General features: G+C 44.9%; 1 protein-coding gene across 1 annotated transcript in view; it reads right to left on the bottom strand.

Annotated features, from left to right (window-relative positions):
- nek10 (NIMA-related kinase 10) overlaps window positions 1-16,458 on the bottom strand; it is a 351,428-nt gene extending 334,970 nt beyond the window's left edge. Inside the window, exon 1 of the mRNA XM_041183993.1 lies at window positions 16,364-16,458. The gene's annotated coding sequence lies outside the window, so the exon portion shown is untranslated. The remainder of the gene's footprint in view (window positions 1-16,363) is intronic.
- Window positions 16,459-16,760: the final 302 nt, after the last annotated feature.

Here is a 16,760-nt window from a genome sequence, read left to right as displayed (position 1 = left end):
TTTCATGTTTTTTCTATTTGCCACTGAGGCTCCTGGCCTGCCCGCCAACTTTAAGGTTGGACGGGCAGATCCTTTAATATTTTAGACTTTTCAGGTGGAGTCTCTTATTGCAACCATTTAATCTTTGGGTTATACATGTTGCTAGTAGAGAAAATCTGTTTGCAGATGTGATTATCAAGAGCAGAATATTGAGTTCGACAGGCTGACACACATCCGACCCGGCCAAGCGTAAAATGATGCACGATGATGTCATTGCGTAGTCCTGTGATATTTCATTCGGCGGGTGCATGCCGAAGTCGGCAGCGCACCTGCAGACAATTAAAAGGCCTATTAAGGCCATTAAAAAGGTAATTAAATTGAAATTTACACTGCCCTTCCAACCCTACAGTTGGCAGGCAGGCAAAAACACCAAGTGGCCTTTGCACCTTTTAGGAAACCTCATCCATGGTCAGGATGAGGTTTCCTAAAGCACATAAAAATAAAATAAAAATTTGACACTTGAATTAAAACCATGTCCCTGCTCATGTGACAGAGTTACAAGAGGGCACATGTTTTATGACATTTTCATTTTGTTCATTAAGTTTTTTTAAACAGCGCTTCATCTCCCTGAGGCTCTTTTAAAATTATGACGGTTCATTTTTCGCTAGCGAGGGGGTGTCATGAAGATATTAATGCATATAATGTTATTGGAAATTAGTTTTAAATTGGACTTGTAGTAGGGTCTGTGTCTGTGGGTGTGTTTATGGCTTAATTAGATTAAAGCCAAATAGTCTGGATGTTTTGATGTATAGTAGTTTTGAGATGTTAATTGGGTGAAGTAATTCAGTGTAGTAAGGAGAACAGTTAGGTAAAGAGTACATTTGCATTTGTTGAATAAACCATTCAAAAGAAGGGAGTAAAATCTTACACCTAGCTAGGAGATACCAAGCAATATATCACTAATAAAATTGGTGCTATGAAAGGGATTTTATTGTTAGAAGTTCAAAGACCTAGGGATAACCATGAGAATTTACATTCAAAGGGAAAGCTAGGTACAAAAAAAATGATTTTTGTATGTGCAGGTCAGAGGAATGTAAGATCTAAGCAGCTTGTAAGCCCTACAACTGTCTGCAAAGGAAACAAATTGAAAGGAACCTCACTTTGAATTCGTAAGACAAAATGTGCTTTGTTTGGTATCTGTTTAAAGTCTATGGTTTGTTGTTGCCTTGGTGAAGATTTACCTGGGAGTGATTGATTTGGGGACTTGTTTAAATGTTATCGTGGTAGTAATTTGTAGACATGTGTATGTGTTCAATTCCTTGTTAAATTAATAAATGTTTAATTTAATGTATATTAAAAAACCTTTTGAGGCTTGGTGGTTTTATTTCTGAATTCAGAGCTGCATCTCATACATACAACTTGAAAATGTAGGCTATGACAATTGCTCAAGTTTCCCTCCGGGATTTAAACATCTCAGCCTTTACCAGCTGCTGTGTCATAACAACCACCGATGAACAGTGGCAACAGTGTGTACCATCTACAAGATGCACTGTAGAAACTCATCAAGGCTTCTTAGGTAGCGCCTTCCAAATGCATGACCACTACCATCTGGAAAGACAAGGACAGGAGATACATAGGAACACCGCCACCTGGAAGTTCCCCTCCCAACCACTCACCATCCTAACTTGGAAATATATTGTTGTTCCTTCACTGTTGCGGGGTCAAAATCCTGGAACTCCCTCCTCGCAGCGCTCTGTGTATACCTACATCACAGGGACTGCAGCAGTTCAAGAAGGTAGCTCATCACCATCTTCTCAAGGGCAAATAGGGGTGGGCAATAAATACTGGCCGAGCCAGTGATGCCTTCATGCCGTCAATAAATAAAAAGAAAAATTGGAACTTAAGAGTGGAAGGGTTAATTGGCCAGAAATCCCAGAACTCTAGCAAGGGATAAATCCAGGGCTCCTTCAACCAGTTATCCTGGGAAGGGATCTTCTGGAATTTGAGGCCCTTGTTATAACAAGGTTCAAAATAGGCCCTTTTTGGACACTGACACTAATGAGGAGATCACTCATTTTTCCCTTTGAGGACTTCAACCGATTCAGGGGATTGGGAAAAAATTAAAATCTAAAAGAAAGCAGAAGTAGGATAAGGTTCACAGGTAGAGAATATATCCCTACAATTTTACTTCAACTCAAGACCCTTTCCATTAATAGAGCACCTGTCAGACAGAGGGAGAAAGTCCCAAGAATCTTCTTGAAAGAAGGGAAGGCTCCCTAGCAGACATCTATGAGCATGACATGTTTCAAACAGGAACATGTTAATGACTCCGCTTTTCAGAACTTGAAAACCGAAGTGGTATCTATCCATGGAAAGATAGTAGAAAGTAAATTTTAAAAGAACTGGGACTTATTTGAGAATAATTTTCATGGGGTAGAGATAAAACAAGTATTGTTCTCCAGTTTTTTTTCCAAGAATGAATATTAGATCTGACCTGTAAACACTTGCTAAATGCACATCTCAGTGGGAAAAACGCTGGAGGAAATATCACTTTCTAACCAGGGGTTTGAAAAGAAATTCTATTGTTATTCCCACCCAGAATGTCAAATTCGGATCTAGAATATCAATTACCAGGGCCTAAGCCTCCTCTCCATGCTCTGTTTCTTTTGCTATCTACAATCAATGTGCCCTTCTAAAGGATTGCTATGGAACTGGTGAGGCCTTTGGAAAAGTTTGCCAAGGGATACCAGTATATTCTAGTAAGAGCCAATTTTTTAACATGGTAGCAGCCAGAGGCTATTCCATTGCAGAAAATGGTATCAAAAAACATTACCAATTAATTGGTAAAGGTATTTTCCAAGGTAGGAATTCTAAAAAGGATTCTGAAAGATCAGAGGACTCTGTTTATATTCAAACTAATAGGAAACCTATGCACTGTTAAAGGTTAAAGCTGTACAAACGTCAGTATATCATCCCCAGACTGACTCAACATAGCGCCCATAAACTACAAAGTTTGCCAGCCTGGGAGATGAAAGAAAGAGCAGATCTTATAAATCTGCTAAAGCAATGGAAAGATCCGGAGATCCTTTTATTTCCAATACAGCTTCTACTGGAAAATATTTTATTCCATATACTCTAATAAACCCTTTAATCATCTTAAACACCTCAATTTGATCACCCCTTGGTTTTCGATATTCAAGGGAATGCAAGCCTAGTCCCATGAAACCTGATCTATATCTATAATTTAACCCTTTTAACCCCAAGATAACTTTCCATTGCAGTCATCAAATCAGGCAAAATGTTAACAGGCTGTCAATTTGCTATCACCCATCGCTTGCTCATGATAAAAAGTAAAATTATCCCCTTTTCTTTTCTAGTAGGAGGTCTTGTGGTGCAGTGGATAGCATCACTGCCGCTGAGCCAGAAGCTCTGGGTTCGAGTCCTGCTCCTGGATTTGATGGCCATGGAAGGTGCATCTATCATGTGGCCAAATAGGTCAATTATCAACCTGTAAATCCTTCCAATATGCCTATGGCAGGCAGTAAGAGTGGGAGAGTCTCTTGGTCAGCCAGGCTTGGTGAAGTGGCCTCTGGCAAATAGCTGTGACCAGTTCCAGGAAAAGCTAGATACAGAAACAGACATAAAATTTGTTTTGTCATCATTTGTCACCAGGTGCGGGAAGCTTCTAAGTATTTTCCAGTGGGAGCATATCTAATTTATATAATAATTCCTCAATCCAATCCCACCACCCTTTCAAGCATTTTGAGTGTTTTTTTTCTGTATTCTTTGTAAGTAAGCCACTGAGCTATCCAACCAATCTGCAACAATGGACGGAATGTTCCCAGATTTGCACTAAGCGCAGTAACGGGCAGGTAAAATGGAGTCTTACCTGCCGATGAAAATAGTGGGTTTTCACGCCATATTGTCACGACCCACCTCATAATTTATTTACTCCCCCGAAACACGCCACTTCCATGGCTGTCATTCGCCCGCCCACCATCACCCCGCTGTTGCATCATGCCTGCCGCCATCTTTAAAAGGCAGCCACCAGCAAAGCACTCATCACCACCAGCTCATCACTGCTGCCCGGGAGGCATGGCCAGCAAAGGAAAAAAGGCTGCAGCCCCCACACCCTCCCACTTCAATGAGGGGTCCTTCAAGTGACTGCTGGATGCTGTGGAGGGATGTGCTCTAACTCCTGCTCTGGCCGCAGGGCAGGCAGCAAAGTCACCAACACAGCTTGGGAGGCAGTGGTAGCGGTGGTCAGCGCAAATGCTCTGTAGAGGAGGACAGTCACCCAGTACCACAAAAGAATGAATGATCTCCTCCGTTCCACCAGGGTAAGACGTTTTTTTCATTACTCCAAACTCACACAATCACGAACCCATCACACATCCACAATCACTGCCAGTGCAAGGGACATCACCATTCACTCTTTCACACACACCGTCATTGTCCTCAGCCCGTCCATGGTCCATGGGACCACTCACCACCGACACAGGCCAGGCATTCTGATCATCTGGTCCGGCAGGTGTGCTGATGCACTCTCCCCATCTCTATCATGCAGGACAAACCGGTACACAACAGGAGAGAAAGGTCACAGACAGGTGGAGGGATGTCGGAGATCAAAGTTCTGTCAGAATTTGAAAACAGAGCCATCCAGCTGGCCAGCGATGACCGGGAATGGCTGTGCTGACGGTGAGGTCATCACTGCTCTGCCAAGTGAGGATCCAGCAGTGCAACATCCATCAGAAAACCATGCCGTGACATGTCCTCTTTCACAGGTCACTGCCATGCACTTATTATCTCCTCCTTGCTTTTGCTGGCACATCTGCCAAACCGCCGACAGAGTCCATAGCCCAGGGCCTCCAATCAAGCCCCGAAGAAACCTCTGAAGAGGAATCTGAAGGCACCCTCCCTGAAGTCCCGTCACAGCACCTCCACTAGTGCAGAGAGACACACCTCGGTGGGACCTAGCTTTACAGTAGCCTCAGGATCACAAACTGGTGAGCACATTGCACTTTCTGATCCACAGTAGGTGGAGGCAGGGACTTCCCAGGGTCCTGGTACTTGGAGGGCTGCTGGAGGCTGGAACGTTGCTGAGTCCGAGTCAGAAGATGAGCAGATGACGAGCCTCTGGACTTGATCATGTCACAGTTGCTGGAGCTGCAAAGGCAAGCTCGGGAACATCAGGAAGGGATGTCCACTACACTCCTCAGATTGCAAGGCACGATGGAGGAGTCCGTCCGTCATCACGCTGATGTGATAGCGCCAGCATTGCAAGGCACCAAGGTCAACACTAGCAGGATGGTTGCGACATGGAGACCATGGTCCAGGACATCACTCCTGCACTGCTGTGCAGGCTGAACTTCATCACTGATGCCATATATGGCCTACAACAGTGTGTATGTGAGAGGGGTACTGGGCTCACTCTCATTCCAGCTACCCCTTCTGCTCACGGAGTCAGCCAGAGGCCCTCGGTGACCCATAAGGAGGAGGAACGGCAGGTGCATGCTCCGGGGACATCCACCCAGGTGACTCTGGGAGTGACCGGCTCATCCAAATCCCATCTTACTGTGGCCTCCACAGATCCAGCTTCACAGGCCGAGGGGGGTGCCACTGCCACACAGCAGGACCCCGAAAGCAGGTCGGGGCCCTCTAAGTCTCAGCCCTCCAGAAGAAGCCCGCCAAAGTCATCACAGACAGGACGTCACAGTCAGCAGGCTGCCTCCAGCTCTGCTATGGATGTCTGGGGAGCACCAAGATATGGCGGCAGGGTTAGGAAAGTTAAATAAAAGTAGTTGCACAGCCTGGGCATGGATGTTGATCATTTGTACAAACTGTTCACTATTGTCAATAAACTCCTAAGAATGTCTCCCCGCCTGTGACTCCTTGTTCTGATGAGTAGTGTTCTTGTCACTCAGATGTGAAACCTTTCTGCACAAGATAAAAGGCAGGTGTTTCAGTCCAGGGCCTCTCCCCTGTGCTCTGTGCAACATTCAAACTACAGCGATGGTCCAGCCTCTGGAAACATTACTGATGCCTGCACCTCAGCGCTGCTGGTCATTGCTGCCAGAATGTAGTGGGCAGGCACCACAGAGTTCTCTCATTCTCTCTGTGTGCTCTCAGCACCTTTAAGGTGGGGCTGGCCCCCATCACACCAGCATTTGCAACCAGTGATGCTGTGCACCAGCTCCTGAAGGGCTGTGAAGGTGGACACAGCATTAAATGCATCTAAAGTTTCATGGCTGCATCTCTGAGATGGCCTTGGTCATGGAGCGCAAGCGAGTTGCCTTCTGCCAGACAGGAGTCAGACATTCTCAGAGACACTGAAGATCTGTGGAATGTCCTCACTGCAGGTTGTCATCATCCTCCATTGCATCTCCATGACAGGAGCATAATCACAGAGGGTATGAGCGTTGCTATAAGCCAGACTGGAGTCAAAGGTTTACAACTGCGATGTGGGGATCAATGGGGACACTTCAATGCATGTCATCATCATCCTCCACAAATCTGGCAGCTATGAGGGCCTCCTAAGCATGCCTGCCTTGTCTAGCCAGTGCGAGAGCCTCAACCCCATCATCGTCACCACCGAGGACCCCCTCATCTTCATCCCGGTCGGCATCCTCCTCATCCGAGGAGACCCCCAACTCCTCCATTTCCTCCTGAGCCAGCTCGTTTCCCCACTGGAGTGCCAGGTTATAAAGGGCACAGCAGACAATGACGATGCATGAGACTCTCTGCGGACTGTATTGCAGGGCTCCATCAGACCAGTCCAGGCACCAGAACCACATCTTCAGCATCCTGATGGCCTGCTCCACCAAGTTGCAAGTTGCAGCATGAGCCTCGTTATACCATCACTCTGCTGCAGTCTGAGGCAGCCCCACGGGTGTCATCAGCCACAGCCTCTGCAGATAGCCCTTGTTCCCAAGGAGCTAACCCTGCAGCCTGGAAGACTGCAAGGATCTGCGAGTGACTCAGGATGTAGGCATCGTGCGCAGTCCCTGGAAACCGTGTACGCACCTGCAGAAAGCGTTTCTGGTGGTTGCATACCAGCTGCACGTTCAGTGAGTTGAAGCCCTTGCGGTTCATGAAGTCCACTGAGTATAGCGACAGAGACCTGAGCAACACAGTCAATCACATCCTGCACCTGTGGGAATCCCGAGATCAGGGCGAATCCAAGGGCCCTTGCATCCTGGCTGTCCCAGTCCTGGGTGAAATGCACAAAGTTGTGTGCCATGGAGAAGATGGCACCCATGACCTCATAGATACAGTTGTGGGTGGCGGCTTGTGAAATCCCACAGAGGTCACTTGTGGAGCCCTGAAATGAGGCACTGGCATAGAAATTGAGCACCGTGGTCACTTTCACAGCCACTAGCCCTCCACGTCCCCTTGGTGCAAAGTCCTGCAGTAAGTGGCAGATGTGAGCCACCAGGTCCCTAGGCATGTGCAGTTGTCAGTGACACTAATTCTCAGTCATCTGCAGGAATGTCAGGCAGCGTCTATAGACCCTGGGTGTCACTAGACGCTGACCAGCCTCGTCTCGCTGTCGCTCCTGGGCAGCATGTGCGGGAGCCCCTGCTGCTCCTTCTTCATGAGGTTGCTGCTCCTGCCTTTGAGCAGCCAGGAGCCTCAGTCACTTTCTCCTCATTCTTCTTCGCTCTCTGTAGGCCATCAGGCATACAGCTAGGTCACCAGGATCCATGATCCTGACGTTGTCCTCCTGCAGCATGAAAGAGAGGGATGTGGTTATCATGGCTGCACTTAGTGCCTTTCCTGGCAATGTCTGACCATCCTTAATGCTTCCCGGAGAGTGTTGGTCACCCCTCGGATGGCCAGAGATGAGTGCGCTGCATGGCTGCCCTGTCAGCCTGCGACATAGGGGAGACAGGTCCCAACTGGGATGCTCAGATTGCAAGGGGCTGTGAGTGCCTCCAGCAGTGACTGCTACATGGCCAGTGTTGGCAAGGAGATTGTACAATGTGTGCAGTCCAACTGTTCCGCTATCCAATAAAGGGGAGGCAGACTTGAAGTCTATGCCAGGGGGGTGGGGGTGTGTGGGAGGTAACGTATGAAGCATTTGGTGGCCCTATGGTGCCTCCAAATTGCTTGCATGGGCTGGCAGGCTAGGAGCCCGACCCCAGTCATATCACTGTGGCTGCGCCTGATCTGTCTCAGTTGCAGAATCATGATCAGTTTATACAGGTATCCCTAATGCGTGGCCACTTCTCTCGCTTACCCTGCCGCCCACCTCGATTGCCTGTGTGTGCAGGATGCAGCGTCAGGGCAGCATTTGACCCCCCCACCCCCCCGGCACCCCTGCAGCCTGTAAACAACTGGCAAGCTGTGGAGAACGCTATTGCTCACTCCCCTCACTTCCCCAAACACTGATTCTCACTCCCCTCAGTTCCCCAAACACTGCTGCTCACTCCCCTCAGTTCCCACACATTGCCTGCATGCTGTTGTGAAACACATCGGTGTGCTTTCCCGCTGATGTGGACAGACAATACGGCGGGGTTCCAAGGGCCTGGCGGGATGGCCTTTTAATTATATGCTGATGTAATACAATTAGCTCCCTGCTGACTGATGGCAGGAAACACAGCACGCCATCGATAGGCTGAGCGGATGATCGCGATCTGCCTTCACACTGTCGTGAAGCAGGTCACGCCATATTTTTTACGCATGCCACCTATCACACCCGCCGCCAGCTGGCTTGGAAAATTCCACCCGAAGTTTCTAACTGAACAGACATTTGCTCTGACAATCTGGAAAGGAGCTTTGCCTCGGAACTGGAGGTTCTAAAATGTTAAATTATTGTCTCTTAATCAGCAATTTGTAAAATGCTGTTGCAGTAGGTTTACACCTGCATTTTCTCATTTTCTCCCATGTATAGCATCAGGTAACTATGCCTAAGTCTGCCTTATCAACTAAAGGAAGCTTTTTCTTCAACTGCAAAATTGCATTGCTACCCTTCTGTTTCATGAGACAATGGTTTGTGTCTTAGTGTCAACTCTGTGTTAAGCATTGCCTGGAATGGCCCAGGAGCCCCACTCTGGCATAGCAGTCTTTGCCATATTTGCTGCAGAGGAAGACAGTGGGCTGAGTAAATGCAGGATTCCTTGACGTCTGAGTTCTCCTGGCCCTTTTCTCAGCCAGCTAAGCTTTTCATTTCTGCTCACCTCTTCCAATGTCTCCAGAGGTCACGGCATCAACAGCTGTCTCTCAGTTGTCAGTGTCAATGTCTGCCATCTTCATATCGCGCTAGCAGGTGTCCTTGTAACGGAGCATTATGAACACTGAGTAGGTCGTGACCCAGTTGCCAGTTCAAGGTGCAGAAGATCTTTGGGCATAAGGCTATCACCCATCCAATGAACATGGCCAAGCCAACTCAGATGTCGTTGGCTTAGTAATGAGAACTTGCTGATAGGATTAGCATGCTCCAAGACCACAGAAACCATACTGGAGTTCGGGGTAGATGTGTTCAGTCAAGATATGCAGTGTGACAATGGCAACACTGGCATATACTTTTTCCACAATGCTCAATAGGATGATGCTTTGTTAATTTTTTCAATCGCTGCGGTCGCCTTTGTTCTTCAAAGGGGTCATAATATTCACATCATGCATATCCTGGGGCACTGTGCCCTCCTCCCAGCAGAGACAGAGAAGTTTGTGCAGATGCTACAGGAGTGCTGGTTTCCAGTGCTTGATGAGTTCAGGTGGTATAGCATTGGAACCTGGAGCTTTGTCCATGGCAAGTGAGTCAATAGCTTTGCTTAGCTCCCCCACTGTAGATTCAAAATCCAGCTCTGTCATGACAGGCAGACTTTCTATATAGTGTTTTGAGCTTCCTTGGCAACCATATTCTCCCAAGAGTACAACTCAAGGTAGTGTTCCACCCATCTCTCCAACTGTTTTTTGCAGTTGTCAATTACCTGCTCTGCCTTTGTTTACAACGGAACCGTTTTCTTTGCTGATAGGCCTGTTGTCTTTTTAATCCCTTTATACATGTGCCTCGCATTCCCTCTGTCGAAGGACAACTGGATATTCTGACAAAGTTGGAACTAGTAGTTATTGGTGCACCACCTAGCAGTCTGCTGGATTTTACTTCAAGCAGCTCTTCGTGCAGTCAGAGGTTTCTTGCTCGGATCTCTCTCACAACTAATGAATGGGACCGCTTGGCTTCAATGACAGGTTCCATCATAGTGATGTTAGCCATGAACCAGTCAGCATTTTTACTCTTGCTTCCCATATAGTGAGAGTGTGGCATTGTGGATGGTTTCTCGAAGTATGTTCCATTTCACTTGTCCAGTCAAGTTTGCTGAGGAGCACCTGTTCTATTGAGTTGCGGAACTGTTGGTTTTTATCTGGGTAAGCAGTATGGCTGACGTTGATACGAGGACAGCATTTTTGCGTTGAATGAAAAAACTTCAAGTGCTGCATTCTAATCCTTGTGCACTCCAGGGAATAATCAGTATCACAGTCAGCGCTGTGATAACTGCACTTGTTGAGAATACTGCTTAGAGTCAGGCTTGGTGATGATCAGGTCCATCTGGTGCCAATTCCATGATCTTGGATGTCTCCAGGACATCTTGTGACATGGTTTGTTCTGAAAAAAAGTGCTAGGTACACAAAGTTTGTGGTAGCTGCAAAGTTCAAATAGTCTCTGTCCATTTTCATTTATCTTCCCCAAGCCATGATATCCAAGGCGATGCCTCATGGAATCCGTCCCTGTCCCATCAATTAACCTTGGTGGGATGATACCTTGGACCAAGGGGCATGTTGTTGGGGAGTTGCCACCTTATCACCCCCATCAGGGGGACTTTGGTCTACTAGCAGGGGATTCTTCGGCCCTGCCTACAATGTGGCCTTGTTGACACTGTAATTCAGACATGCTTTAACCAACCTTAACTACACATTCAAAAAAAAATGACATATTTACACCATAAATCCCTGGCTTTATTTCATGTTTCATTTGGTTTTTTCTCTTAGATTTTATTTGTTTCATGCAAGTTATGTTCTGAGACAATACACATTTATTACTTGGTAAGGGAAATGACAGGTGGCACACAGAGCCAGGGAAGATGAAAAGGCTAGAGCAAAAAGGCAAAATGTTGACAGAAAGTGACAGGCAGCAGTTAGAAATAGGGAAGATGAAGAGGCTAGATCAAGAAGGCAAGAAGTTGACAGAGAGCAACTGAATGCAAGAAGAACCAGTGCTGCAATAAGAGGCTGCAATTCTTTAAGGAAGCTTTAAACTGATCCTCATCATAATTATGAGTTAGATCCAAAATATGCTATTGGCAGTAGATCAGAAGTAAGTGAACATTGTGGCGCAACAAAGTTGGAAAAAAGCCACCTTTAATGTGTTGCACAAATGTTAAAGTACAATTGTCACCCTTAAGTGAGCGACCTGAATGTTCTTTTTTTGGGAACAAAATAAAATAAAAATACTTCTTGAAAAATAAAGTTTAGCAACTGAGTAGGATCAGCAAGAAATCTCTATTTTGGCTCAAGAATGAAAAAAATTCAGATAGGATCTATCATGAAATATTTAATGTTTCAACAAACACTGAAAATGCAGACAGTGGTACTAAAAATGTAGAGAGTGATACTACAGATGTTGGCTTTGACACAGATAATGGAACATTCAGAATATTGAGGAAATTGATGCAGATTTTGAGAGTGACACTGAGGATGTAGAGAATGATTACTAGCAATCATATAGTAAAAATTTTAAATCTAAATTGTAAATTGTTAGAGTCAAGTAAAGCAAATTAACATAAATTTATTGTGAAAATAAATATTTTTTGTCAAATAATGTTTTTGAGCATAATTTTGTGTGAATTTAGGTACAAGTGTTTCATATTTGTGATATTAAAATTGTTAAAATAATTATGTGAAAGAAGGTAATTAGTGAATTGTTGAATGAAATATGTTGGATATTCAGTCCACGTGCCAATAGGAATAATACTTCAGCTTATTAATTCATAAAAGCACTATCTTATTTTTTGAAACTTATTTTTAAACTTTCATCTCTTTATTTCCTGGATACACTCAGGAATAACAACAGGAGCAATCCATTTCAATCCCGTGAGGCTTAGCATGCTAATTTAAAAACTGAGGTCATGGCTGGCAGCACTATTTGACAAAGTTCCTTAATATGAATACCAACTGAAATGAAAATGCATTATTAAAGAGTACTCGAAATTGGGGATTACTGTAGTGTATTATCTAGAAATCAAATAAGGTAAAAGCAAAAAACTGCGGATGCTGGCAATCCAAGACAAAAATAAAAATACCTGGAAAAACTGAGTAGGTCTGGTAGCATCTGCGGAGAGGAACACAGTTAACATTTCAAGTCCGTATGACTCTTCAACAGAACTAAGTAAAAATAGAAGAGAGGTGAAATATAAGCTGATTTAAGGATGGGGGGGGGGGGACAAGTAGAGCTGGATAGAGGGCCAGTGGTAGGTGGAGATAGCCAAAAGATGTCCTAGGCAAAAGGACAAAGAGGTGTTGAAGGTGGTGATATTATCTAAGGAATTTGCTAATTAAGGGTAGAAAGCATGACAAGCAAGGTACAGATAGCCCTAGTGGGGGTGGGGTAGGGCGAAGGAATCGAAATAGGCTAAAAGGTAGAGATAAAGCAATGGATGGAAATACATTTAAAAATAATGTAAATAGGTGAGAAAAGAAAAATCTATATAAATTATTGGAAAAAAATGAGGGGGATTGGAAAGGGGGTGGGGATGGAGGAGAGAGTTCATGATCTAAAATTGTTGAACTCAATATTCAGTCCCGAAGGCTATAAAGTGCCTAGTCGGAAGATGAGGTGCTGTTCCTCCAGTTTGCGTTGTGCTTCACTGGAACAATGCAGCAGGCCAAGGATGGATATGTGGGCATGACAGCAGGGTGGAGTGTTGAAATGGCAAGCGACAGGGAGGTCTGGGTCATGCTTGCGGACAGACCAAAGGTGTTCTGCAAAGCGGTCACCCAGTCTGCATTTGGTCTCTCCAATGTAGAGGAAACCGCATTGGGAGCAATGAATGCAGTAGACTAAATTAAGGGAAGTGCAAGTGAAATGCTGCTTCACTTGAAAGGAGTGTTTGGGTCCTTGGATGGTGAGGAGAGGGGAAGTAAAGGGGCAGGTGTTGCACCTTCTGCGGTTGCATGGGAAGGTGCCGTGGGAGGGGGCTGAGGTGTAGGGGTGATGGAGGAGTGGACCAGGGTGTCACGGAGGGAACGATCCCTGTGGAATGCCACCAGGGGTGGTGAAGGGAAGATGTGTTTGGTGGTGGCATCATGCTGGAGTTGGCGGAAATGGCAGAGGATGATCCTTTGAATGCGGAGGCTGGTGGGGTGATAAGTGAGGACAAGGGGGACCCTATCATGTTTCTGGGAGGGAGAGGAAGGTGTGAGGGCGGATGCGCGGGAGAATGGCCGGACACACTTGAGGGACCTGTCAACCACCTTGGGTGGAAAACCTCGGTTAAGGAAGAAGGAAGACATGTCAGAGGAACTGTTTTTGAAAGTGGCATCATCAGAACAGATGCGACGGAGGCAAAGGAACTGAGAGAATGGGATGGAGTCCTTACAGGAAGTGGGGTGTGAGGAGCTGTGGTTGAGGTAGCTGTGGGAGTCGGTAGGCTTGTATTGGATATTGGTGGACAGTCTATCACCAGAAATTGAGACAGAAAGGTCAAGGAAGGGAAGGGATGTGTCAGAGATGGACCATGTGAAAATGATGGAGGGGTGGAAATTGTAAACAAAATTAATAAATTTTTCCAGGTCCAGACGAGAGCATGAAGCAGCACCAAAGTAATCATCGATGTACTGGAGAAAGAGTTGTGGGAAGGGGGCGGAGTAGGACTGGAACAAGGAATGTTCCACATACCCCATAAAGAGACAGGCATAGCTGGGGCCTATGCGGGTACCCATAGCCACACCTTTTATTTGGAGGAAGTGAAAGGAGTTTGTACCTTTCCACGCAATCGCAGAAGGTGCAACACCTGCCCCTTTACTTCCCCTCTCCTCACCGTCCAAGGACCCAAACACTCATTTCAAGTGAAGCAGTATTTCACTTGCACTTCCGTCAATTTAGTCTACTGTATTCGTTGCTCCCAATGCGGTTTCCTCTACATTGGAGAGACCAAACGCAGACTGGGTGATCACTTTGCAGAACACCTTCGGTCTGTCCGCAAGCATTACCCAGACCTCCCTGTCGCTTGCCATTTCAACACTCCACCCTGCTCTCAAGCCCACATGTCTGTCCTTGGCCTGCTGCATTGTTCCAGTGAAGCTCAACGCAAACTGGAGGAACAGCACCTCATCTTCCGACTAGGCACTTTACAGCCTTCCGGATTGAATATTGAGTTCAACAATTTTAGATCAAGAACTCTCTCCTCCATCCCCACCCCCTTTCCAATCCCCACCTTTTTTTTTTCAATAATTTATAGAGTTTTCTTTTCCCACCTATTTACATTATTTTAAAATGTATTTCCATCCATTGTTTTATCTCTACATTTTAACATTTTTCGATTCTTTCACCCCACCCCACCCCACTAGGGCTATCTGTACCTTGCTTGTCCTGCTTTCTACCCTTAATTAGCACATTCCTTAGATAATATCACCACCTTCAACACCTCTTTGTCCTTTTGCCTAGGACATATTTTGGCTGTCTCCACCTATCAATGGCCCTCTATCCAGCTCTACCTGCTCCACCGCCCCCCACTGTCACCCTTAAACCAGCTTATATTTCACCTCTTTTCTATTTTTACTTAGTTCTGTTGAAGAATCGTATGGACTCAAAACGTTACTGTGTTCCTCTCCGCAGATGCTGCCAGACCTGCTGAGTTTTTCCAGGTATTTTTATTTTTGAATCAAATAAGGTAATTGTCTGTACCTGTGCTTTTCTATCTACATAAAGCTAATTTGTATAGCTATCAAACAGTTTCATACACTCCAAGGTAACAGTTTCAAATGGCAACTTCCTCAGGAGTCGGTACTAGAAGTTAGAGAGGGTGTTGCCCAAATTTAACTCATCTAATGGGGGTCTTGTTGGGGGATTTTTTGTAGTGTGTACATTCTGTCATTTTGACTTCAAAGACATCAGGAATTATATATTTGTCCACATAATGATTGAGCATTGTTTTCAAACAATAAACTCTTTTTCTTTAGCTGCAGATGATAACTATAATTAACTACCCAAAAACAAATGATTCTTATATTTTGTCCAATTTTTCACTTTATTTTAGTTAAGGGAATATTTTTGAACCTGTTGCATCCCAATTGAGAAACAAAATCTGGTGAATAATTTTAAAATAACCAAATCTAGCATCTCGTATTCAGAATTCCGGAGTGATGTCTATTCACCATATTTTGGTCAAATCCAGATTTGCAGTGCGAAAAGTCAAAACCAAATTCAGTACTATTATTTCACACACACACACACACACACACACACACACACACACACACACACACACACACACACACACACACACACACACACACACAAAGTAAAATAGATCAAAAGAAATCTAAACAACAGTTTAGACTACAAGAACTAAAGTAAAAATCATTGGCAGATGGATACCTAACACTGGGCACTGACAATTGACAAAGTACCCAGGTGAGAAAACTATAAGTTTACCAAATCATTAGTTGTTTTGTATATTGGTTGAATGGAATAACTGAATTCATAACATATTTTACTTTAGCATAAGATATTGGCTCAGAACTTCCACGGTGTGGCAATCACTGTCAGATTGTCATTCCATTCCTTTTTACTTATCCAAGTCTGGAACTGCAAATGCACATTTCTCACCCAGACTTCCAAACCAGGCCTGGTGAGAAATGTGCAGTGCAGCAGCTACTGGAGTCCTTTCTGTGCAGGGGAGGATCATCGAGGTAAGTGAAGCCACCCCCCATTTTTATGGCACTAACTGCCGCAAACTGAATAAGTTTAAAGGTCCCAGCAACTCTGAAAAGAGAGAAGGTAATTGTGTAAGGAAGTGGGTAGGGTGGGTCTAGGTGGGTGGGCGAAGGAGGGTAATCAGGGGATGGGGGGGTCAGTACTTTAGTTATCCAGGAGTTGGAAGAGGTTTTAATCCTTCTAAATTTTCCTGGATAACTATTCTGCTAAGAGAGTCAGAACCCCCGCAAAGTCCCTGATTTAAATCGGAGTTTCAGATGGTTCCAGGTGCAGGGTAATTGCCCATCAGAAGTTTAAACTTGTGTAGGGACTTCCACGCAGTCCCCCAACATTTCTTCTGGGGTATCCCTAGGATACAAACCCCTGGGAATGGAAGATCTGGGCCATCATGTTAAAGTTTTACTGAAAGATACCTATACATTTCCAAAGTAATTTAACAGCAATTCCTACCTGCATGTTAGTCTTTGCTTTACCAGTGCAGTGAAAATCTCCAAAAAGAGTTTGTGATGAGGATGACTACTAAATTTTCTTTCATTCTTATAACTGACACTGTAGTGAAGGAATGCAAAGAAAAAAATTGAGAGAATAAACTCACTAGCAACATGTTTTATATGATATAAAATCATAAAGTTCTTTTGTTCTTTTATAAAGTGATCATTTTCAAACTTTATATTGGTAATGCCACTTTTAAAGCATGCTATACAAAACTGAAGTAGCAAGGACAGCATCCCTTACGTATAGTCGGTAGTGATGAATTTTAAAATATAGTCTACTTTGTCTGTACAGCCAAACAGTTAAATATTCACACTGTTTCAATGTTTAATATTCCAGCCCTGCATTTATCATT

The sequence above is a fragment of the Carcharodon carcharias genome, chromosome 3 (assembly GCF_017639515.1).
Source record: "Carcharodon carcharias isolate sCarCar2 chromosome 3, sCarCar2.pri, whole genome shotgun sequence".
NCBI lineage: Eukaryota > Metazoa > Chordata > Chondrichthyes > Lamniformes > Lamnidae > Carcharodon > Carcharodon carcharias.
The sequence above is the reverse complement of the archived record's forward strand: the minus strand, read 5'-3'. Positions and strand labels throughout refer to the sequence as shown.